Source organism: Silene latifolia, chromosome 8, assembly GCF_048544455.1.
Source record: "Silene latifolia isolate original U9 population chromosome 8, ASM4854445v1, whole genome shotgun sequence".
Lineage (NCBI taxonomy): Eukaryota > Viridiplantae > Streptophyta > Magnoliopsida > Caryophyllales > Caryophyllaceae > Silene > Silene latifolia.
This window is the reverse complement of record NC_133533.1, coordinates 65,473,554-65,497,667: the sequence shown is the minus strand read 5'-3', so window position 1 is coordinate 65,497,667 and position 24,114 is coordinate 65,473,554. Positions and strand designations below refer to the sequence as shown.

At 39.7% G+C, this 24,114-nt stretch overlaps 1 non-coding gene across 1 annotated transcript; it reads right to left on the bottom strand.

Annotated features, from left to right (window-relative positions):
- Positions 1–15,292: 15,292 nt before the first annotated feature.
- LOC141597794 (small nucleolar RNA R71) lies at positions 15,293–15,399 on the bottom strand. Its single transcript, XR_012523009.1, has one exon. It is a non-coding gene; the product is annotated as a small nucleolar RNA R71 (small nucleolar RNA).
- Positions 15,400–24,114: the final 8,715 nt, after the last annotated feature.

The following is a 24,114-nucleotide window of genomic DNA, read 5'->3' as shown; positions in this document are numbered from 1 at the left end:
ACTTTATCCGCTTATCGACCCCCTCAAGGATTATCCAATGGTGTTGGACGAGAAGGAGGTCTTCATTAATTCTCGTGCTCCCCGTAAGTGGAGTGTACTCATTGTTCTCATTGAACCTTGGGTTGAAGTGCTTTGCAAGTCTAGTTATGAGTCCTCCATTCACTATGTGCTTCATTCCATCATCGTCCCCATTTCTAAACTTTGCCCATTTCTCTAGCAAAACTAGAGGTGCATTGAAGTGATACCCATCTCTCCCTTGAATGTTGAGGTATGATTCCATAAACACAAGGTCTAATTGGTTCACGATTGCCGCATCTCGGCGGGCAAAGAGAGTCCCCGAAAGAAATCGATATGTAAGCCTCAAGATCGGGTTTTGGATATGAAAAGCAAGACATTCCTTGATAAGAATGAAATCCCGGCCCGTCATGGCCCTCCACAAAGGTGCAACACTATACTTTTTGGGTTTCGATGTTCGGGTAGGCGAAACATCAAGTCCAAACACATTTGCGAATTCTACAAGGGTCATCATCCTAGAAACATTCTCCAACCTAAACTCTATGCATATCACTTTGTTCAAGGTTGTAATCTTCAAAAAGCTCAAGAATTCAAGCACAAGGGACCGATAGGTTGGTTCATACATGCGGAAAAGGGTTGAAAGACCAAAAACCTCAAAGAGAGCTTCCACTTGGTGAAAAATCCCAAGTTTCCTTAAGGTAGCATGACATAAAAATTTAGTGGGAAGGATATTCTTACTTAGAGGTCGGTGGAAGACTAATCTCTGCACATCATTGAGGAATTCCACATTTGAGAAATCATCAAGCCTTGTGAGATCTACGATCTCTTCATGTTCCCTTCTAATGGTGTTGAGATGGGAGGTAGAAGAACTTCCCATCATCCTTGGTCTTCTTGCACTCCTAAAAGAGGATCTCCTTGGTGCCATTCTTGATTCTTTTGTTGGGTTCTTTTGATTTGTGAAAGGGTAAGGATGTTCCTTGTTGATTGAGTGTTGGAAACCCTAGAAAATTGGGGCTTTTTGATTTTGTGGGTAAAGAGAGTGATTTGGATATGTATGGGAGTCATAATAAGGTGGGTTTTATAGTGCAATTGGAAGGAGTAGTGATGTGTCACTGTATGTGTGGTGGGGTGTATTTTAATTAGGGAAAAATCGGGTCAAAACACCGTGAGAAGATGAGCGGATTCGAGCTGAAGACGCTCGGATTCGTGCTCCTCGGGACGGGCGGATTCTGGGCAATACGCCCGGATTTTGTCACAGCGAGAATTTCCAAAATTTGACGCTTCAGAGACGGGCGTCCCGAGCATGAGACGCTTGGATTCTTTTAAGATGGGACGGGCGTCTTCTTATGAAGACGGACGGATTCTTCTACAGAGATTTTCTTTGAAATGCACAGGTAAAAAGACGGGCGTCTTACTTCAAATCCGGCCGGATTCTATAAGACGGGCGTTTTTCCTCGTTGGACGCTCGGATTCAACCTCAGTCCAAAAATCTTCAAATTTTCAGCGTAGCTGGACGGACAGTTTCTCCTCTAAACGCCCGGATTCCAAAGAAGACGGCCGGATTCCGGGAATCTGCACGGATTCAGGCTGCGAGTTTTGACTTCTTCTCCTCTCTTAGATGCGTCCCCACACTTGAGAATTTGTTCCTTCCTTCATTCAAAATTCATTAGTAACCCTCCCTTACTTACGCTCATGAAAAGAGTTCATGCTTTTATTAAAACAAATGCAATAAATACAAGTTAGAGGGTTAGTATATTTACAAGTGGTGGTTTAGGGAGGACTCCACCAAACTCTCCCTTAGATGGTCCTTTCAAGGGGGAGGAGGCCCGAGGTAGGTAGCCTCTACCTCTCCAACAAACGCTCCTTCATAGTATGGCTTCAACCTTTGACCATTTACCTTGAACTTGCTTCCATCTTCCGCCTTGAGTTCGAAATCTCCATATTTTCCAACTTCGGTTATCACATAGGGACCCATCCATCAAGAATTCAATTTTCCCCGAAAGAGTCGGTAGCGGGAATTGAATAGAAGGACTTTGTCTCCCTTGTGCAAGGCCTTTTGTCTAATTCTTTTATCATGAAGCAATTTTGTTCTTTCTTTGTAAATCTTTGCATTCTCATAGGATTGTAGTCGGAACTCCTCCTACTCTTGGATTTGAATCATCCTCCTTTGACCGCACAATTTGAGATCAAGATTAAGTGCTCGGATTGCCCAATAAGCTTTGTACTCCAATTCGATTGGCAAATGACATGCTTTTCCATATACAAGCTTATAGGGGGAGGCTCCTATGGGAGTCTTATAGGCCGTCCTATAAGCCCAAAGAGCATCATCAAGCTTTGTGCTCCAATCTTTCCGAGTCTTGTTCACAACTTTTTCAAGGATTTGCTTGATCTCTCTATTTGAAATTTCCACTTGACCGCTTGTTTGAGGATGATATCCTAAGCCGGTTCGATGTTGAACACCATATTTGGTCAAAAGGGACGCAAGCTTCTTCTCATGGAAATGTGTTCCTCCATCACTAATGATTGCTCTAGGAACTCCAAATCTTGGGAAAATTATCTTCTTGAAAAGCTTGGTGACCGTTTTTGCATCATCATTTGGAGTGGCAATTGCCTCCACCCACTTTGAAACATAATATACGGCCACAAGGATGTACTTATTCCCATTGGATGTCACAAAGGGCCCTTGGTAGTCGATTCCCCAAACATCGAAGATCTCTACCTCTAGAATGCCCCTTTGTGGCATTTCGTTCCTCCAAGATATATTCCCCGTTCTTTGACAAGCATCGCAATGAATGATGAATTCTCTTGTATCTTGAAACATTGTAGGCCAATAGAAGCCCGATTGGAGAATTTTTGCAACGGTTCTCCTTGCTCCATGGTGCCCACCGTAGGGTGATGAATGACATCCTTCCAAGATTCGTTGGATTTCCCATTGAGGGATGCATCTCCGGTAGAACCCATCACTACACTCCTTGTAGAGGTTTGGGTCATCCCAAAAGTACCTCTTCACTTCGAATAGGAATCTCTTCCTTTGGTTATGGTTCAAATTTGGAGGGAGCACTTTTCCAACAATATAATTGGCATAATCGGCAAACCATGGAGTGATGTGCCTTTCAAGTTGTGTTTGAATAGCCATCAAAATATCGTCGGGAAATGAGTCATTGATCGGGGTTTCTCCATTTTCATCATGAAACCGGATCCTTGACAAGTGATCCGCCACTACATTCTCGGCTCCTTTCTTGTCTCTTATTTCCAAGTCAAATTCTTGAAGAAGCAAAATCCATCTCAACAATCTTGGTTTTGCCTCCTTCTTTATCAAGAGATGTCGGAGAGCACGGTGATCCGAAAATACAATCACCTTGGATCCAAGCAAGTAGGAACGGAATTTATCCAAAGCATAAACAATGGCAAGAAGCTCCTTTTCGGTTGTATCATAATTCACTTGGGAGGGGTCGAGGGTGTTGCTTATGTAATTGATGGCGTGAAGAGTTCTCCCTACCCGTTGGCCAAGAACCGCTCCAACGGCGTAGTTGTTAGCGTCACACATAATCTCGAAAGGTAACTCCCAATTCGGGGGTTGAATGATTGGTGCCGAGACTAATGCTTCTTTGATTCTATTAAAAGCTTCAACACACTCGTCAGTAAATTGGAATTGGGCATCTTTAAGCAAAAGTTGAGTGAGGGGTTTTGCTATTTTCGAAAAATCCTTTATGAAACGACGATAAAAACCCGCGTGACCGAGAAAACTTCTCACCCCTCTAACATTCACGGGAGGTGGGAGTTTCTCTATCACCTCAACTTTAGCTTTATCGACCTCGATGCCCTTTTCCGAAATCAAATGGCCTAAGACAATTCCTTCATTGACCATGAAGTGACACTTTTCCCAATTTAAAACAAGGCTAACATATTCACACTTTTGCAACACAAGAGAAAGATTATGCAAACATGAGTCAAAGTCCTTTCCATAAACACTAAAATCATCCATAAAAACTTCCATTATGGTCTCTAAGTAATCGGAGAAGACACTCATCATGCATCTTTGGAAGGTGGCGGGGGCATTACATAATCCAAAAGGCATCCTCCTATATGCAAAAGTGCCATAAGGGCATGTGAAGGTGGTCTTATGTTGGTCATCCGGGTGTATAGGGATTTGGAAGAATCCCGAATACCCGTCAAGGTAACAAAAGAATTTGTTGGAGGCTAACCTCTCAAGCATTTGGTCAATGAATGGTAAGGGGACGTGATCTTTTCTTGTTGCGGAGTTTAATTTTCGATAGTCAATGCACATACGCCAACCGGTGATCTTTCTTGTGGGTATTAATTCATTCTTTTCATTTGTCACTACCGTGGTACCTCCTTTCTTAGGTACCACTTGGACGGGGCTAACCCACAAAGAATCCGATATGGGATATATGATTCCCGCATCAAGTAGTTTCATGACTTCTCCTTTGACAACTTCTTGCATGTGGGGGTTCAATCTTCTTTGGGGTTGAATGGTAGGTCTATGGTCTTCCTCTAGATGAATTCTATGCATGCAAAAGTTGGGACTTATCCCCTTAAGGTCATCTAGACTATAACCTATAGCCTTCTCATGTTGTTTCAACACATCAAGCAACTTTCCCAATTGGTCATCATCAAGTCTATCATTAACAATCACGGGTTTGGTCTTTGATTCATCAAGGTAAGCATATTTCAAATTTGGGGGAAGGGGTTTCAAAGTAGGAGTTTGTACCTTACTTTCCTCCTTTGGAGTTTCATTTAGAATTTGCTTCATCTGCATTAGACATTCCATTCTCATAGCATACTCAACTTCACTTTCATCAACCTCATCATATTCAAATCCCATGATGGGTTCCTCTTGCTCTTGAGCTTGTAAAATATCCTCTAGGATGGATTGCTCATCCTCTATGGGTTGACATGCTTCCACTAGAATATTATGCACCAATTCGGATTGTGCACGAGTAAGTTCCTTGTTAGCTAGAGCGGCCTCAAAGAGATCCACCTCCAACTCCCAATACATGCTCTTAGCCTTACTTGCTTCCAAGGCTTCCAATGCTTGCATGGGATCCTTGAAGTAAGGGATACTCAAGTGGTCCTCTACAAAACAATCTATGAAATCCATCTCGCAAAATATCAAACAACTTGAAAACGATTAGAGCAAACCTTGAGGAGTTTTACTTCCCCAAGGCGAAGAAAGACACAACTAATAACAATAAAAAGGAAATCTAAATCAAGTAAACACCGTCCCCAGCAACGGCGCCATTTTTGATGCGAGTCCGTTTCGTGTTCACAATTAAAGATGTGGTCGTTGGGTCACGGTCGAATCAAAACACAATTTATAACTTCACAAACAACTCTACAATTAGTAAAGAGGCAAGTAAAGGTCGGATCCCAAGGGACGGGAGTTGAAATGAGATTTCTATTGAAACTAGTGGTGTCTTAGGGGTGTCACAAATTGGGTTGATGTAGAAGGTCACTAAACTAAAATAGCAATGAAAATAAACTAGCAAGATGAATTAAAAAGGGGTGTAAACAAATGATTAAAAGCACTAGGGTGTCATGGGATCATAGGGGAATCATGGGACGTGATCATACAAACATGTTCTCAAATTATAAGCAAGCAATTATTGTTGTGATGGATTGAGTTGGGTTATATCTTACAATCCTAGGAAAGTTTGGGTCCCGGAGCCGAATCGATTAGATTGTACAACACCTACAAGTCGACTTAATCTTCCCTACGCAACAACATGCATGGTCTAATGAGACTCGAGTTGGGTTATGTCTTACAAGTCTCATTGAAAAGATAGAAGATGATAGTAAATGCAAGGATTCATAGGCTTAGCATTTCATCAAATATAACATGTGCATGAGTTGAGATCAAAACAAGCAAGCAAATAAAACATGAAAGCATATTAATTTAAGCATGAATCATTCCCCATGTTGGTTTCCCCTAATCACCCATTAACCCTAGCTAAGAGACTACTCACTCATTATCATGTTGATCATGCTAGCAAGGTTGTCAATCATACCAACAATATGAAATATGATGAATAAATGAAAGTAATTAACAATAATTAAAAAGGGATTAAGAGATTATACCTACTAATGATTCCAATAATAAAGCAAAGATAAAAGAAGTACTTGAATGCTTGATTGAGAGGTTGTCAATCTCCCAATAATAACCCAAATAATCTTCAATTACCCAAAATAAAGGATGAACAAAAGAGAGATTAAGGAAATAAAACTTGTATTAGAACTTAATTAATTATTGATTACAAAACTAAAGAGAGATTTGATTGATATTGACTACTCTAATTATTGATAAGAAGAACATGCTCCTCTAATTAGACTAATGGGGTATTTATAGTGGAAATTAGGGAGGATGCATTAGGGTTAACTAAGGGCTAAACTAGTAATTACACTTTTTAGATTGAGCAAGGAGGAGCTGGTATTTTTCAAAGGAAGGGCTTCTTTCTTCGTAGCTTGGAGAAGAGGAAATCACGCAGTGTCTGGAATCCGGGCGGAATAAGGTCGGGACGGGCGGAATCTGGCGTTGGAATCCGAGCGGATTCGAGGGAATCCGGTCGGATTGTGGAGGTGGAATCCGAGCGGAATGGTGCAAAGCCACACGGATTGTGCAGCTGCGGGACGGCCGGATTGGGGACAATCCGCACGGATTGTCACTCAGCAAGACATCTTCTTCTTTTCTTCCCTTTTCTTCATAAATTCCTTGGGGATTTCCTTGGGGACTCAAGGATCCTTTCTCAACATTGCTCTTCTACTATAATATGTACAAAGGCCTTCTAATATTGCCTCTCCTTGATGCTTGGTCATTGAATTCGATCAATTTAGTCTCGTTTTGCCATGAAAATGCAAGATTCTTACTCCTTTCCTACCAAGGGATCAAAATCTCAAAGAATATGCAAAACAAAGAACTAAAGATAATAAATGACCCAAATATGCACTAAAAAGCATGGGAACAAGGCTAATTCGGGGGCTAAATATGCGCTAATTATGGTCACATCACAAAGGTACCCTCTTACCTTAAGTTTATGAAAGAGATTTTATCGCGTAAGAGGAACATTAGTGATAGTGAGACCGTAGCTTTGACTGAGGTGGGGTCAGCCCTATTTCAAAATAAGTTACCTCCTAAGCAGTCAGACCCTAGTAGTTTTTCAATTCCGTGTCATATCGGTAACTATTTGATTGATAATGCGCTATGCGATTTAGGCGCTAGCGTAAGTGTCTTACCGCTGTCTCTGGCTAAGAGACTTGGTTTGACAAAGCTGAGTTGCACTAACATGACAGTCCAGATGGCCGACCGTAGTATATCACGGCCACTAGGCATAGTAGAAGACGTACCTGTGAGGATCGGGAGGTTCTTTATTCCCGTTGATTTCGTTGTCTTAGACATCCCCGAAGATGCACACACCCCTATTATTTTAGGGAGACCATTTTTGTCCACTGCCCGTGCAGTTATAGACGTCGGGAGAATGACTTTGACCTTTCAGGTAGGGGACGAGGAGCTGATTTTTCATCAATCTAAGTCCCAGAGGGCTCCCATGCAGGCTCAGCCTTGTAATGCTCTCTCTTTTATTGATCATATTATTGACACTCCAGATGAAAATTTGGAGTATTGTGCTTCAATTGTTACCCCTCCGCCTCAGACTGAGAGCAAAAAGGAGGAAAGTTCGTCTGTTTTCCTTGCTGTAGGTACAGATGAAAGCAATGAAGGAACTGTCAAGGGACATGGTGCAATTACCATCAATCAAATTGGAGATGATGACGCTACAGCCGGTGATAGAGGAGCAAGGACGAGGAAAGTTCGCGCCTATGTGGATGTGAACTACTCCCCTCCTACCATTTCAAATGATAATTCATGCTCATGGAAGTTGAAGAGGACAGCCAATGTTGCTGAGGTGACGTCCTCCAGTCAGGAGCCCTTCAAGGGGCTACTGAATTGCATTGGGAATTAAACGGGGAAATGCCCCGTGTAACACTTTGTAATAGATAATTTTTGAATTTTCCGTTGAATTTATTTTATTGCTTTTAATTAGGACAATTAGTTTATAGACTGCTTTTAGCGTAGATTTAGGACTATAGACTGTTCTTATGCGTACTTGGTATTTTGGGATATTTTTGCACGTGTTCTTATGCAGGTTTGAGGAAGTTTTTACGCGTTCCAAGGAATAAAAGACGAAATTCAAGAGCTTACGCGAGAAAAGAGCTCGATCGAGTACCTTTTGTACTCGATCGAGTGAAAATTTGGTCGATCGAGCACTTTTTCAGGTCGATCGAGTAAAGCATAAAGTGGGACTTCTCGATCGAGTAGTTTTTACTCGATCGAGCAGATGGAGCATCAAAAGTGCTCGATCGAGTGGTTTGAAACCACTCGATCGAGTGAAAATGAACAGGACGCAGGGAGTTGTTACTTTAAACTCTTTCTTCTTGTTTCTAATTTCATTTGTGCCTTTTTTTCGTCTAAACTCCCCTAATTGCGACACAAATTCCCCCAAATCCCCAATTTTCTTGCCAATCTCCAAATCTGCCTCCTACAATCTGTTACTTGTCAATTAATCTCTCATAGCCCCATATTTCCCCCTTAATTTGTGTTCATTTACACGGGTTTTAAAGCGGGTTAGGGTTTGCGGTTTTGTGATCGAAAAAATCGCCTCTTTTAATTGTTTGATTGAAGATTAATTGCATTTGTAGGTTTTATTCATCAAGTAAGTGTTTCCTCTAGCTTCATTGCATTTTAATTTCCTTATCTCTGCATTTTTATGAGGAAAAACCGGAATTAGGGCTCGAAATTCCTGTTTAGTCGAATTTTTCGACTTAATTTGTCATTGTATGCCCTTACCTAAGTTGCTTGATGATCAAATCCCCTTTCCTCGCTGTTGTTGCATGTTTAATTCGAAATTTCCGCGATTTTTGCGATATGGGTTAAGGACAGTCGAAATTTTCGACTGTCATTATGGTTTTTGCTTTGTAATCTGCCTAGTAACTTTATTGTTGCTTAATTGCTGTTGACATTACCTGTTATGACCACCTTTTCGCCAATTACATGTTATTAGGGGTATTTTATTCGAAGTTTTCGACTGTCAGACGGGCTTATGAGCTTTCATGCCTTGATTAGCCTCAGTCATTGCTTACTTGCTTCTGTTGTTAACTGTCATCCCGTCCCCTATCACCATTTGCATGATATGATTCGAATTTTTCTGGGGAATGTTGGGAATTTCAGGGGTTGAAGTCGAAATTTCGATTGTTTGGGGATATCAATGCTGTCACATGCTGATTTCGTGCTGTTTTAGCCTCTGTTAGCCATTATTTTTTTATAATACCTCCTGCCCTTTGCTTACAGGATGGAGTCTAGTACTTTACCTTCTACCAGTACCACCTCTAGTCCGTCTTTGAGTGAGATAGTGGCCTCTGCTGTTGCCACTGCCTCCGCCTTAGTCACCACTGCAGCCCCAGTGTTTCTAGTTTCAGCTGCATGGGACAGTTTTTGCGCCAGCTAGCTCTGCTGCTAGCTCAGTTCAGGCTGCCACTTCCTCTACGGTCACCACCACTGCTAGCACTGCTGCTAGTCCCTCTTCAATGGTGACCACAAAGCGGCCACTACCTCTGCACCACCTCTACTTTTACACCTGTGGCGGACTCGCCAGAGATCGCAGCCGCCTTCGAGCAGCCCAGGTTCTTCACACCGTCGATGCACGGGCTTCTGCTTTGAGTTCCAGAGGCGGGGTCGTAGATGATCCCGAGCTACGCCGGCTCCGTCACCTCTACTTCCGCTCCTAGCACTTCTACAACGATGCTTTGCTTCTACTGGCACGATCACGGTCCGAGGTGACACTTCCCTCGACCCTCACCCAGATTACCCGCAGGTACTTTTCGTTAACGCCTTACATCGTAAGAAATTTTATAACCTGCTTCGCTGTGTGCATGTACCTTCCCGATTTCTAGAGAAATTGGCACTTGAGAGACTTGGTATCTACGAGTCGGTTTGTGACTTACTACGGGGCACGGGGATGGACGGGCTCATCACTATGAGCGGCCGTACCTTTTTAGAGTTGAGCCTCGACTTTATCAGCTCTTTTACCTTCTCCCCCGGGGCACAGGAGGCTGACCCCGATAGTTCTTCAGTGTCCTTCCGGTTGTTTAACCGGACCTTTCCGATGACACTAGGGGAGTTTGGTAGGTTACTTGACCTTTCCTCTACGGGCTTGACTGCTGCCCCGAGGAAGGTCTACCGTCAGCTTTGGCGGTGTCTGGCCAAGACCACTTTTAGGGAGCGAAAGCTCCATCAGGTCCACCTTCCCCCTGTCCGCTGTTTCCTTAGACTGATGGGGAGCACTATTTTTGGCCGGAAGGAGCCGAACAACATGACCAACACCGAGCTCTCCATCCTGGGCGGTTACCTAAACATCGACTGCGAGGGTCCTTTTACCCTCAACATAGCTTACTTGACCGCCCAGTACCTTCTGAGCCAGGGGAAGAAGGAGACGGGAACCATTGCCTGCGGTGGCATAGCCACCATTCTTGCCCGTCGCCTTTTCCCCGTTTGGCCTCGTGACCTGCAGTACCTCGAGAGAGGGAGGCTACTGAGTCTGGATGCCATGCTTTCTCAGCATTGGCTGACTCCAGACTACCAGACTTGGAAGATTGACGGCTCCTTGTCTGTAGACTTACCTTGTGACACTCTCCGCCGTCTTGAGCCCCTTCCTACTGTTGCTAAGGGCGCCCGTCTGCCACCACTACCTCACCTTCTCTCTCCACCCAGACCTACTCCTGCTGCACCCGCCGCCAAGAAGCGGCGTCTTGAGACCGGAGAGGGGTCTACACCTTCAGGGAGTGCCCTGCCTTCCACGGCTACTCCCGATCCGACCCCTACTCCCACTACTACTACCACTCCTACTCCTGCACCTCCCACTCCCACTGACCAGACACAGACTGAGCCGGTCTTACCGGCTACTTTCGTACTACCTCCCCCCTTTGTGGCGCCCGCGGTCCCGGACCAAGGGGGAGCCGTTTACGGTTTGTTGCATGCGATTGTAGAGCGTCGGGCTCGTATGGAGAGGGACATGGCTTTAGCCTTGCACCCTCTGTACGAGTACCACTTGAGGCGACACCGTCCGATTCCAGAGGGTTGGCCACACCCTTACTTCTATAGGTACCCACCTGAGGGGTACCCGGAGTCGGCTGACGAGGAGGAGGAGGAGGACCCAGAGGTGGCAGTGGAGAGAGCCCGCGCTGAGGAGCGGAGGAGATGGATCCGGAGTACAGGGTGGAGGATGTCCGTGAGAGCAGTGACGACGACGACGAGTAGCTACTGGTCTACTCACTTCCCCAGTTTTCTGGCTGGTTTGGGGAAGTTCGTATTTTGTATGTATCTCTTACTCTTTTATTTTGTCTCCTTTATATTTATTGTTTTTATTTATTGGTTGTATATTCTCGTTCCCTTGTATATATCTGCTGGTGTATGCTGGAGGACAACGAGGGCGTTGCCGTTTTGGTTTGGGGAGGGTATTTCATCCTTTTGAGTCTGCATTTGCATTTGTTTTGCATTCACGTTTATTTTTCAGCTTGCATTGTTGTTTATTTTCTTTAAAAATCAAAAAAAAAAAAAAATCCAAAAAATTAGAAAAGTTTCGAAAAATTCAAAAAAAATCACGTTTATTTTTGCATATAGGTTGAGTCGGAACGGTAGATTTCCGTGATGATAATGCACTATAACTTGTCTTTTTGCTTGAGCCTTGCACTTCTTTTGATGGTTATTATCTTTGTCATACGCATAGTCTACGAGTTTCTGTTCAAATTTGGCCGACTGTTTAGACTTGACCTGATAAATTGGCAAACTACTTGAAAAATTCTGAATTTTAGAGCCATAACTGGTGACATTCATGGCCAGTTCATTAGGAATTGAGAGTAGTACTCCTTGCATAGCATGTTCATTATTTTTGCACTTTTATGACATTCAATTTCGAGTCAAATGCACATATTCGGGTTTGTGGTTGGTGTCACATGCAGGGAGGTGCTTGCAAATTTTCCTTTCTTTATATTTTTCACCCATTTAGCTCCACATAAGCCAAAATTTGCCCTTTGACCCATTAGCTACATCCCAAACTAAGCCTGCCTAGTCAAGCTAGTTAGTATGTTCTTTTGTGGTATGTTTTTCCGTTGCAGTTTCGCCCATATTTCTCTGTTTTGGAGTTGGTGGAAATTGAAGAAGGAGGAATGAGAAAAAAGAATTGAAAAAGAAAAAAAGAGAAAAGACGTGAAAAAGAAAGAAAGAAAAAAAAAGCTGGAAACGTGAATTAGGAAGAAAAAAAAAGAAAGGAAGTTTGAAAAAAGAGTTGTTTTATTTGAGTTTGTTCATTCAGACGATATTAAAAAAGGGATGTTTGTGACCGTCTGACTCCTCTGTTCTATCCCATATTTTTTAAGGAGATTGTGTTTGAGTTTAGTGAGTTGTGTGCCAAATGAAGGGCACTTGTACTTGGTTTTTCAGTCAGTTGAGATTCGGATAGTTTCATTATGGTCCTGTTAGGAACTAGCTTGACGCTTTTACCTCCACATTTCCATAACATGTTTTGCCTTTTCTCACCTGAACCTCACTATTCCCAAATTATTTGTAAGCCCTCGGCTGTGACGGACATTATTAGTTGGAGTGTGTGCATTAGTACTTGAATTGTCTTTCATTTCTGTTGCATGCATGCTATGTAGGTCGCAGTTAGGTGAGTGACTGTCTTTTCTTCTCTCTTTTACATATTATTCACCCTTTGCTTCATGAGATAAGAGTGACCACGAGAGTGTCCGATTTTGTTGGTCTTGCAAGGTCGATAGGTTGGCTATATTTCTGAACAGCTTATAATTCGTTTGCGTATTGACTGCTTAGCTTTAACTGTTAGTTTTTGTTGCATTAAATCGGTTCAAGTAGACAAGTTAAGCTAGCTCTGAGTTATCATTTCCGTTCCATTAGTTTAGTTTTGAGTTTACTCGAGGACGAGTAAAGGTTTGGTTTGGGGAGATTTTATACGTGCTTTTTATATAGTCTTTTTAGCCTATTTTAGCACGTATTTCTATGCATTTTCATACTGTTTTTATGCTATTTTGCCCCAAATTGGCTACTTTGGTTCGTTTTGTCCATTTTGTAGAAATGAACGCGAAAGTAGTGGAATCGTACTCTTTTTCGTCCTTTTTGCATGCATTTAGAGGAGACGGGATTTTTCCAGAGTGAGACACTGCACTTGAAAGCGTCATGTCACGGATTACGAGGCATTTAGGTGCGGACTTGAGCTGAAATAAAGACAAAGTACTAGATCGAGCAGTTCTACCACTCGATCGAGTGGTTTTTACGTCCCAGATTGGTCGATCGAGTGGTTTTCCACTCGATCTTTAGCTTGCAGAAAGACCAGTTGCTCGATCGAGTAACTTTCTACTCGATCGAGTAGATTTGCTGAGGTGTTTACTCGATCGAGTGGTTTTAATCCACTCGATCGAGTGGTTTCGCTGATCATGGGCTTTAATTAGCCCGTGTTATTGTTTATTTCGCAAAACTTATTTCTTTTCCTATTTAAACCTACATTAGTTAGGTTATTAGTATCAGGTTTATTCACTACTTAGTAATTATCAAACTTTTACTGCGTACTTCATTCCTCTCTACTGTAACTTTATTTCAGGATTGCTTTCGCTTGGATTTTGTGTTCTTTACGCCGGATTCGTGTCAATTGTAATTCTTTCTCTCCTCTTATTAATAATTAATCCTTTGTTACTTTAATTTCTTGTTTGCTCTATAAATCTCTTTGCCCTAATTTCTCTTAATGCAATTTATTGTTTATTTCATTATGTTTACTGCTGGAAATCTATCTGCTGTTAGTTTAATTAGCGTCATGAGTAGCTAAACCCCTTTCATGTTGGGATTAGGGGATCTGCGGTAGGAAAGTGACGATGTAGTAAATGAAACAGGCGAAATAATTACGAGACTCTGTCACCATAGCAATTTAACTGTATTTATTCAACTTAGTTGAGTGCACACTTCTAAGTTAACCTTTAATCTGGCTAAAATTAATCCTAGATCGAAAGATTGGACTAAATAGGCCTGCTATGAACAGTAGACTACCCTGACGAGAATGAAAGTTAAGTTAGTGGTTGTTTAGGATAGAAAGTGGACCGAGAGGACCTTTCAACATCCGTCTTACATTAATTCGTCTGAGTCATTTACAGCTGAGTCACTGGACTACCGTAGTGAACCGAAATCCTGACATGTCCCTCTCTACCTGATAGTTTTATTCTTATTTCTCTGCTTTTATTGCTCTTGCCTTATTCCTCTTTCCTTTAAATCTCGTAGTTTAGATAACAAATCAAACAACCCCCCCCCCCCCCCCATTTGTGACCAAATAGACGGACTTCTACAAATATCTTGCCTCCCTGTGGAGATCGACCTGACTTCCCTAGCTATATAGTTAGTTGAGTTAGTTTATTTTTGACAGGTATACGACAGAGGTGTCAAATCAGACGCAATAGTGAGTTTGGGTAACCCAACTGGGTCGTGTTCTAGACAAGAAATGGTTCACATGAACCTTACACAAGGCTAGATACGACTAACATAGACAACCATAAGGCTAATTAGGCTATACTTGACCCGACTGACACACACTATATTCTAGGTTTGGGTTAGGTTCGGAACATGGTTCAATTGAATTTCAAAATAAAAAAGGTAACTTGTTACCCATTGATCTTGAAATTGAAAGAACTTTGACCAACAATAGAAGACTTGCTAAAAATACTTTGAGAGGTATTGGTGAGATTGTTGATATTCAACCAAATAACATTGAGTTCATCAACCCTTTTGCAAGAGAAGGAGAGGATAACCCTATACAAAACCCACCACAAAATCAACCCACAATGCCTAAATTTTCATCACATTCCGTACCAACCGAGAAGAACCTACCAAATGGTACTCCTACACCACAACATTTAACCGGTAATTTCATTGCCAAATCCGCATTTATACAATTAGTTGAGAGAAGTCAATTTGGGGGGATGCTTAGTGAATACCCTCACTCTCATATGGAGACTTTTTGTGACTTTTGTGATGCGATTTCTCAAACCGGAGTTACTTAAGACCAAATCCGATTGGTCTTATTTCCTTTTTTCTTTGATTGGTGCCATGAAACAATGGTTGAATAGCCTAGATAAGTCTACTCTTGGTATTGATTCTCGTAAGAAATTGACACTTGCTTTCTGCAAGAAATTCTATCCTCCGGAGAAGACTAACATGTTGAGAGCCCAAATCACCGGGTTCAAACAAAGGGATGAGGAATCCTTGTATGAAGCATGGGAGAGATTCAAGGACACTTGTCGATCTTGTCCACACCATGGACTTAGCGAGTGGTTCCTTGTACAACAATTTTGGAATGGTCTATATAAAGACTACCAAAACATTCTCAATATGGGATCAAATGGTATGTTCACTGAAGTCAATGAAAATCAAACATAGAACAAAATTGAAGAAATGGCGGTCCATAACTCACAATATAGTAGACCTCGGAAGGCTACTAGAGGAGGAAAGCATGAGGTGGACTCCATTACTCAAATGGGTGCTCAACTGAGTGCTCATATTGACACCATTAATTTGAAGTTTGAGAAGGCCATGGCTAAACTTGAAGAGGCCTCCAAATCATCTAATCAACATGTTAATGCTATGATAGCATCATCATCAATTCCAAGTGGAGTATGTGAGATTTGTGGAACTTTGGGACATGACCAAAGTGGATGTAGAGGAACAAGTGAACAAGTGAACAAGTAAATGCTTTCCAAGCATACAAAAGTGGCACCCCTTATTCCAACTATTACAATGAGAACACCAAATTCCACCCCAATCTTTCATACAAAAGTCAAAATGTTCAAAACCCTCGCTCAAAGACCCTTTTACAATCAAAACAAAAATTATCAAAATCAACCTTCATACAATCAAACAAATGACCAAGGTTTTGATGTTCAAAAAGCGGTCCTCCAAATGCAAAAGAACCAACAAGAATTTTTTACTCAAATGCAAAAGTATAGCCAAGCAAAAGACATCACCATTAACAACATACTAGCTCACACAAAAATGTTGGAGACCCAAATGTCTCAATTAGCATCTTCTAGTTCTCAAAGGCAAAAGGGGAAATTACCACCTCAAGGTAATCCCCCAAGACATGAGTCGGTGAGTGCCATCCATTTGAGGAGTGGTACAAGGTATGAAGGGCCGAAGAGGCCCATTGATGAAGATGTTGTGAATGCTAGTGACAAGGAAGGAGTTGAAAACTCTAAGAAAGAAGAAGAACCCACCATTAAAGAAGTTTCAAAGAAGAATGAAGAGAAGGCTAAGGAGAAAGAGCCTATTGTGATTAGACTTCCATTTCCAAGTCGTCATGCTAAGCCTATGTTCGATGAATAACTTGGAAAGTTCATTGAGATTGTGAAGAACTTGGAAGTCTCAATCCCATTCACCGAATTGATTAACCATGTTCCGGCCTATGCGAAATACATGAAAGATATTCTTACAAAGAAGAAATCCATCCGGAAGCTAGAGACTATTGCGTTCACTAAGGTGAGTAGCGCCATCCTACAAGGAAGTTCACCTCCAAAACTAAAGGATCCGGGAAGTTTCTCTATTCCATGCACCATTGGCGACACTACAATCAATAAAGCTCTATGTGACCTTGGGGCAAGTGTGAGTGTCATGCCATACTCGGTGTTCAAAAGGCTAGGAATGGGAGAACTCAAGTGCACTAATATCACACTTAAAATGGCAGATCGATCAACGAAGACACCTTTAGGGGTGTGGGAGGATGTGCCGGTAAGAATTGGCAAGTTCTTCATCCCGGTGGACTTTGTTATTGTTGACATGGAGGAAGACTCCAACATTCCTATCATTTTAGGAAGACCATTCTTACACACCGCGGGAGCGGTGATTGACGTGAAACATGGAGAGCTCACACTTGAAGTGGGAGATGAAACAATCACGTTTAACCTTGACAAGACAATGAGAGCTCCCCGCTTACATGAGCCATGTTTCATGGTTGATCATTATAGCCGAGTAAGTGATAGGAAGAAGTTGGCATCTCAATGCAAAGAACAAGCTATGGGTAAAGAATCACCGTCCATATGGGAGAAGAAACTAGATAATCTCCAAGATGCTCCATCCAAAGAGCAAGAATGTTTCAACAAGAATGAGAGCTTGAATAGCTCACCACCACTCATGACAAGAGAAGAAGAAGGCCTCATCGGCCATAATGACAAGAAGGAAGAGGAGTTGTTTTCATTAACTCATGATACTATTGGGAAGCAAGCTGATGAAGTATGCGGTTTATGGGATGATGAGTTTGAAGGATTATTCAATCCTTATATTGGTAATGTTATGACCCAAGACCAAGGCATTGGTGACCATGTTAACTCAAGTAACCACAATGAAGAACAACATATTCAAAGGTCTATTGAAGATCTTTATAATGAAAATGAACAACCCTTCGACAACTTCTCCAAGGTGTTGAGTAACATCAACAACATCTTGGCTATGCCTCCTTGACATCTCATACATGAATGAGAGTTTGGTGAAGACCTCCCTAAACCACCATTTGTAAATATTCTAACCCCTTAACTTGCATTTTACTTATTGTATTGCATTTTTGTCAATATTGGATTTACATTTTTATGCTTTGATCAAGATTATCATTTTGAGAGAAAGTGAGGGAGGGACTTATATGTTTATTGATGTGTAATACCCCGTATTTTGATAATAATTTCTGAGAATAATTTATGTACATTAATAATTGATTAAAGACATTTCTAATAATAAGTATAGGTAAGACGTTAATTAAATAATAAATTAAGCATCCAAGTCGGGAATTGGGCTTAGCTTATATTTACGCTTTGGGCCGTGTGCCATTATTATATGGACCGAAATTTATTAGTATAGTATGGGTGTGATTGGGTTTTTTTATATCGGGAATTAATAATAAATAATATGGGAAAGTAATAATAATTATATTAATATCTTAATAATTAAATTAGTAAAAGAGATGTATGGTAATCCTACTTATGGTAAGACTAGTATAATAATAATAAAGAGAGAAACTTTCCTAAAATAATACTACCTTACTAATATATAAGCAAGGCTAACCTAACCATAAATCCTTATTCCATATAAAAACTCATAATATCACATAAAAGAGAGAGAGAGAGAGAGAGAGAATTAAAAAGGAAAAAAAAGAAAAGAAGTTCATCATCTTTTATTTTGTAAGTTCATCTTTAATCTTTCAATGTTTAGAATAAAGTTACAGTAATTCAATAAATTTGTAAGTTGTTTTAAACGAACTACCAGACTATCTTAAAGTCATTGTCTTCAAAAACGTAAAGAATAGACGTAGGTTATTTTCAAGTCTTGTTGATGCCGATAAAATTCCGTAGCAATTGAACGTGTAGATTTTCCAGAATAAATTCGTTATGAACATGTCGATTGAGAATCCGCGAATGCACTAGTGGTCTAAAGTTTATTTTGCAAACCTAATTTATAAATTGAAATTGAGTTGAGTCTTTTGCAAACATTAAAATTGGGGAGTCTAGATGATGTTAGGCTTTTGTTTCACTTGAAAAGGATTTGTTAAACTTATTTTAGAGGTCAATACTTTTTATGCGACGGAATTCGTCAATATTTATGATTCCTTCAAGAAAACCCTAATAAGTCTGGAATTTGAAGAAAGTTTATTTCACAAGAATTGTATATATGTGTCTTAGGGTTCCAACATCACTGGTCTTGCATCGTTTTGATTTTTGATGAATTAATTATGAATTTTATAGCGAGACTGAACAGTGCTGTAAAACGGTAGAATTAGAGATTTAGCTTTGAAGTTGTCATAAGGATTAGGACGTTATGGGCATGGGATAAGTGCATGATTAGTTGGTTGATTATTGGTTATATAGTAATTGTACATAATTATATTATGTAGGTTATGAATTGGTAAAGAATCAATTTTGATTGCTTGTGTGTCTCGCGTGACTCGAAGATTTGCGAAAAGGTAGGATAACTACTCAACTCGTCTTGTCTTTGTTGGTTTGTGGAATTTATAAAAGTATTGTGAAATTGGATGGATTAATGGATGTGGATTATATATCATTGGATTGTTTATTATTGATTATTTATATTGGAATTTCGTTTGCATTGGATACCTCAGCTTGTGTCTGAGATGGTTTTTATAACTGGCATGGTGTATAATTGGATACCTCAACTTCGGTTGGGATGGTGATGTTGGAATATGTGTCCTCCGACAATAATGCGATCACAACTGTCGATCATGATGATCACATGTTTAAATCTCATTTTAAGAATACATGTGGGATGTAATATTTTACAGTCAACTGGTCCACACATATCGGTAATGATTGGCTGACTAGAGTTTGACATTACTGTAGTGCGACGGTGGTGATCAGTTGATCCCCTTAGGTCATGCCTAAAGGGTGACACTCTTAATTGATTATTTAATTGTTCGTATGACGATACGGGTTAATTAAATTGCTTAAAATTGACGGACGATTTTGTGAGTATTGTTGACGTGTCTTATTGTAATTCGATTAAATAAGATACGGTCTAAGTAATCAAATTGTTTTATTACTTAGATAAAATTATTTTTTACGAAACAATTAAAGCTAAATGAATAATTTATTATAAATACAAGACGTTGTGATTTATAATTGATAAACCGTTTTGGTACAAGTAATTATGAATTACTAAGTCGATTTTGTACATGACGTATTTTTATTAATACATTGATTTTTAATACGTTAAAAATACATTACAATTTCACATGACTTATAACATGTGACAATTGACAAATGACAAATATAAAATGGACCTCCCATTTTATAAGTGCCGAAAAAAAATGAAAGGGTATTATGTTTAAATTGTGTTAATTGTTTGAGTGGAAAACAAAATGATTGCACACCTATTTGTAGACTTGTAAGTCTAGTTTTTCTTGAGAAGAAAAACAAGCCCATGCATTGGGCACCATTACCCTCTCCCAACCGGTTTTTAGAGGAGCATCATTAGGGGTTTTTCCTCTAGATTATTCATTATCTTTCACAACATAATTTCTAAGGTTAAGAAATTATTTTTCTCTCTACACATCAAAAACTCATAGAAATTTTAGAGAGAAATTTACTCCTACTTCTTTCCTCTCTTGACCGAAATCAAGAGACCAAAATCAATATTTTGGGCCATTTGAGTAAGATTAATATTGTTCTAGATCTAATAATATTAGTCTTTTAAGAGGTCACTTTGGGTATTCACTTTTGGGAGGGATTCTATTTTGGATCCTTTTGTTCATCCATTGTTAGGAGAGCTCAAGAACAAGTGTGAAGGTGAACTCATTTGTGCCCATAAAACCGAAATCCCATAGTAAGGAAAACGATTTCTTCTCTTATCTTGTTTTGTTTGCATGCATAAGATTTGTAATTCATTTTATGACTAAATAAATTTGTTACATATATGTATATTTTAAAATATGAGATAAAGATTTCTAACAAGCGGTATCATGAGCGTTGGTTGTTTGCATGCAAATCGGTTATAGTTTTTCCGAGTTATACGATTAACATATAAAACTTGTAAATTTGTGTTATTATGATATATCACGAAATAAATTATGCATGTTAAAGTTTTTTATCCTAAAATGTATTTAGGATATTTTGGTTAATTTATGTATTTTTATTATTCATCTTATATAATAATGGCATTAAAAATGTGATTTTATGATTAAAATGTCATTTTCGGACTAAAATTAGCTAAAATTTGAATTTTACAGTAGTTTTTTGATATGTTTTCACATATATTATTATTAGATGACCTGTAAAGTTTCATAATTTTTGGAGTTTTTATGCTCGAAATATGGATTTTTCATGATAAAATCGATATTTCTAATATGGTCATACAAATTTAGTATGTTGTCACATGCAATTTTACAAGATGTGTGTAAAATTATAGGCTATAATGAAGTCTTTATGCATGATTTATGAATTTTTGATGAAAAAATAGCATAAATAGTGACTTAATTTGTGAATAATTGCTAAGACATACTTCATGACTAAGGAAAAAACGTCACATGTTGCATTTTATTACCTATTTCAGATCTAAATTGAAAAGTTGATAAATATATTTTTTCTCATGTTTTATGATTATATTTGATAAATCCGATAAACCGCAACATTGTTTTTCCCGATAAATTTCAAAATTTTTAACCTATGTTTTTGAACATTATGAGTGTCATGGTATTTTTCCAGAATGTTCATGAGTTTAAATTTCAAATTTTGGATTTATTTGAAATTTTAGTGATTTATTTGAAGTTTATAGCATTTTATTGTAATTTTGGGTCCATTAATGAACAATTTTAAGAAATATAAGTTAATTATAGTCAAATAGTTAATGGAGACTAATTTTGAGTCCTAAGTGGGTTAGGGTAATTAACTTGTGCATAAATATGATTTTATGTAATTTATTGTGATTTTAAAAGGTTGAATCACGCAAATCCGTAAAAATTATTAAATATACGATATTGGCTCCTTAAAGGCGATTTAGCATAAAATTGGGCATGTTCATACATATTATAATGCTGCATTTTATTTATGATTGTCATAATTTTATTTTATGTAATTTTTGAATTATGTAATTTTACTTAGTATGGCCTTAGTTTTTAATTGGTATTACCCGAAATGTATGGGAATATCGATTCGGTTGTAATTTATTGTGATCTTGTATCAACGTTTTGTAATTTAATAGATTTATTTTATTTTAATTACAAATGTATAATAGGAAATTATGTAATTTGTTATGTAATTTATTTATTCCGCAGTTCCTTGAAGACGGTGTCACTCAAGAAGGCGATACATAAAGACGGTGTTACCTCGAGATACGTGCTAAAACCGAAGTTCAAGGGACCAATGGAGTTGGTTTCCGAATATGTAATAGTTAATTAGATTTTCTATTTTAGGAAGGCCATACTAGGATTTAATTTATGCTTTGCATTTTATTTATATGTTGCATGCATCGCTAAATCGCCATAACTAAAACATGCATTGTCATTTTAATCGAGTTTATCGACCGTGTCAATTACAATTATCGTAGTTCACCGCTTTAGTTCACTTAAAACGTGATAGATAATAAATTGACATGACTTCTCGCTAAAACAAACAATTGAGACTTAGCCTTACCAAAAAGTAGAAACCATGAAAACCTATTTCGCGATGGAGTGCACTCGACCACCCCGGGGTACAAACCTTAGCTTGTTACGTAGGGGAAGTGGGTAATAAATGTCTATCCACCGAATTCATGTTGATGAGGGTTTCATCGGCTACCCCGTGCCCAAGTTAATGTGAATTTGGATCATGGACACATTTATTCGAAATTTGGGTTGAACTCAACAAAAGTAATTGATAAGGGTTTCATCGGCTACCCCGTGCCCTTGTGTAACACCCCCATACTCCGAGTGCCTTACCAGGACCACTCAGGTATGGAGACATCACCATCTCGGTTGCCCGAGGTATGATAATCAAACAACAGCGATAAAGAAACAACATTTATTATTAATCGTTTAATGAATGAATACAATCCTTGAAACCCAAACTGATAGTACGATACATTATTCCAAACTGTCTACTCAAACTGAAATGTAAATAAAACTAAACTACAGCGGAAGACTCTATCGTCACGTCGTGGCCATCCCAGCTATCCCGTATCATCTCTATACCTGCTCAATATCTGCTCACCATCCCGAATGGATCACCGCAGTTTTCAAAACAACACCGGGGTCGATTAATCACACAATCAAAACAGATAACAACAATAAGACAAACAGACAAATTGAACGCCACACACACACACACATCCACCCAACCGTCTCAATCACTGACTGTCCACTGGACCAGCCCTGCCAGTGGGGGACCGCAGCCGTTCCCACCTAAGCCCCGCTCATCGTACGAGCGATAACCCTGTCCATTAATGTGCACATCCCCTTTCGTGGCGGGTTCCACTAAGGGCGAAACTAGGGCGTGAGATCACTCCCGCAAGTGACCCCACTCAGCCGAGAACGCATCTCGAGAACCATCAACAACACAGCCACAATCACAAACACAATTACAATCAACAAATCAATTAACCAACTACAAGACATCACCAACATCCCATTATGGGACTAATACCGAGTAGGAAATCCTACCCGAAAAGCACACAAGCGCACGATATCTCAAACCGTCTCAAAACGCCTCCTCTATGAACTCTCCTCCTAACATATACACATGAATACTACTATTCAATCACTTATTCATAAAAACCCCCAATTACTAAAATTAGGGTTTCACTAATCTTAACAAAACGTTATAAAAATTATGCTAGAAGCTTACCCTTGACGCAAGGAATCCAACGACACAAACTACGATGCAATCCGACCGTCGAACTCCGGAATTGTTAAGGACGCGATTAGGGAGATGACCAACTGCTTTCTCTCTTAAACAGGTTTTAGGTTTTGGCAAAAGTGTTTTAGAATAAAGACGAATATGTTTATATACCTTAATCGCGTAATTAACAAAACCCGAGAAAAACCCCCGATAAACCGGACACTCGATCGAGTACCCAAGGTACTCGATCGAGTACCTACTCGATCGAGTGCCCCACTACTCGATCGAGTGCCCAACAGTCGAAACTATTTTATTCTGCGACACACCCTTACTCGACAGAGTAAGGGCTACTCGATAGAGTACCCCCAAGACCATAAATACGGAGTATTACAGTCTTCCCTCCTTAAAAGGAACTTCGTCCCCGAAGTTCAAACCACTACCAAAACAAAGGTACTCCCATAAGCTTCCCTACTCGAAGGTCAAAATAAACACAACGTAAAGACAACATACCGACACAACATATACAAAAGGTGCATAAAACTCTTAGAAACTCTCGCGATCATCTCCTACCCCCCTAAAAGAAACAAGGTTACGTCCCCGTAACCATACATACCTGATCAAAAAGGAAAGGGTAACGCTCTTTCATGATATCCTCCGCCTCCCATGTAGCTTCCT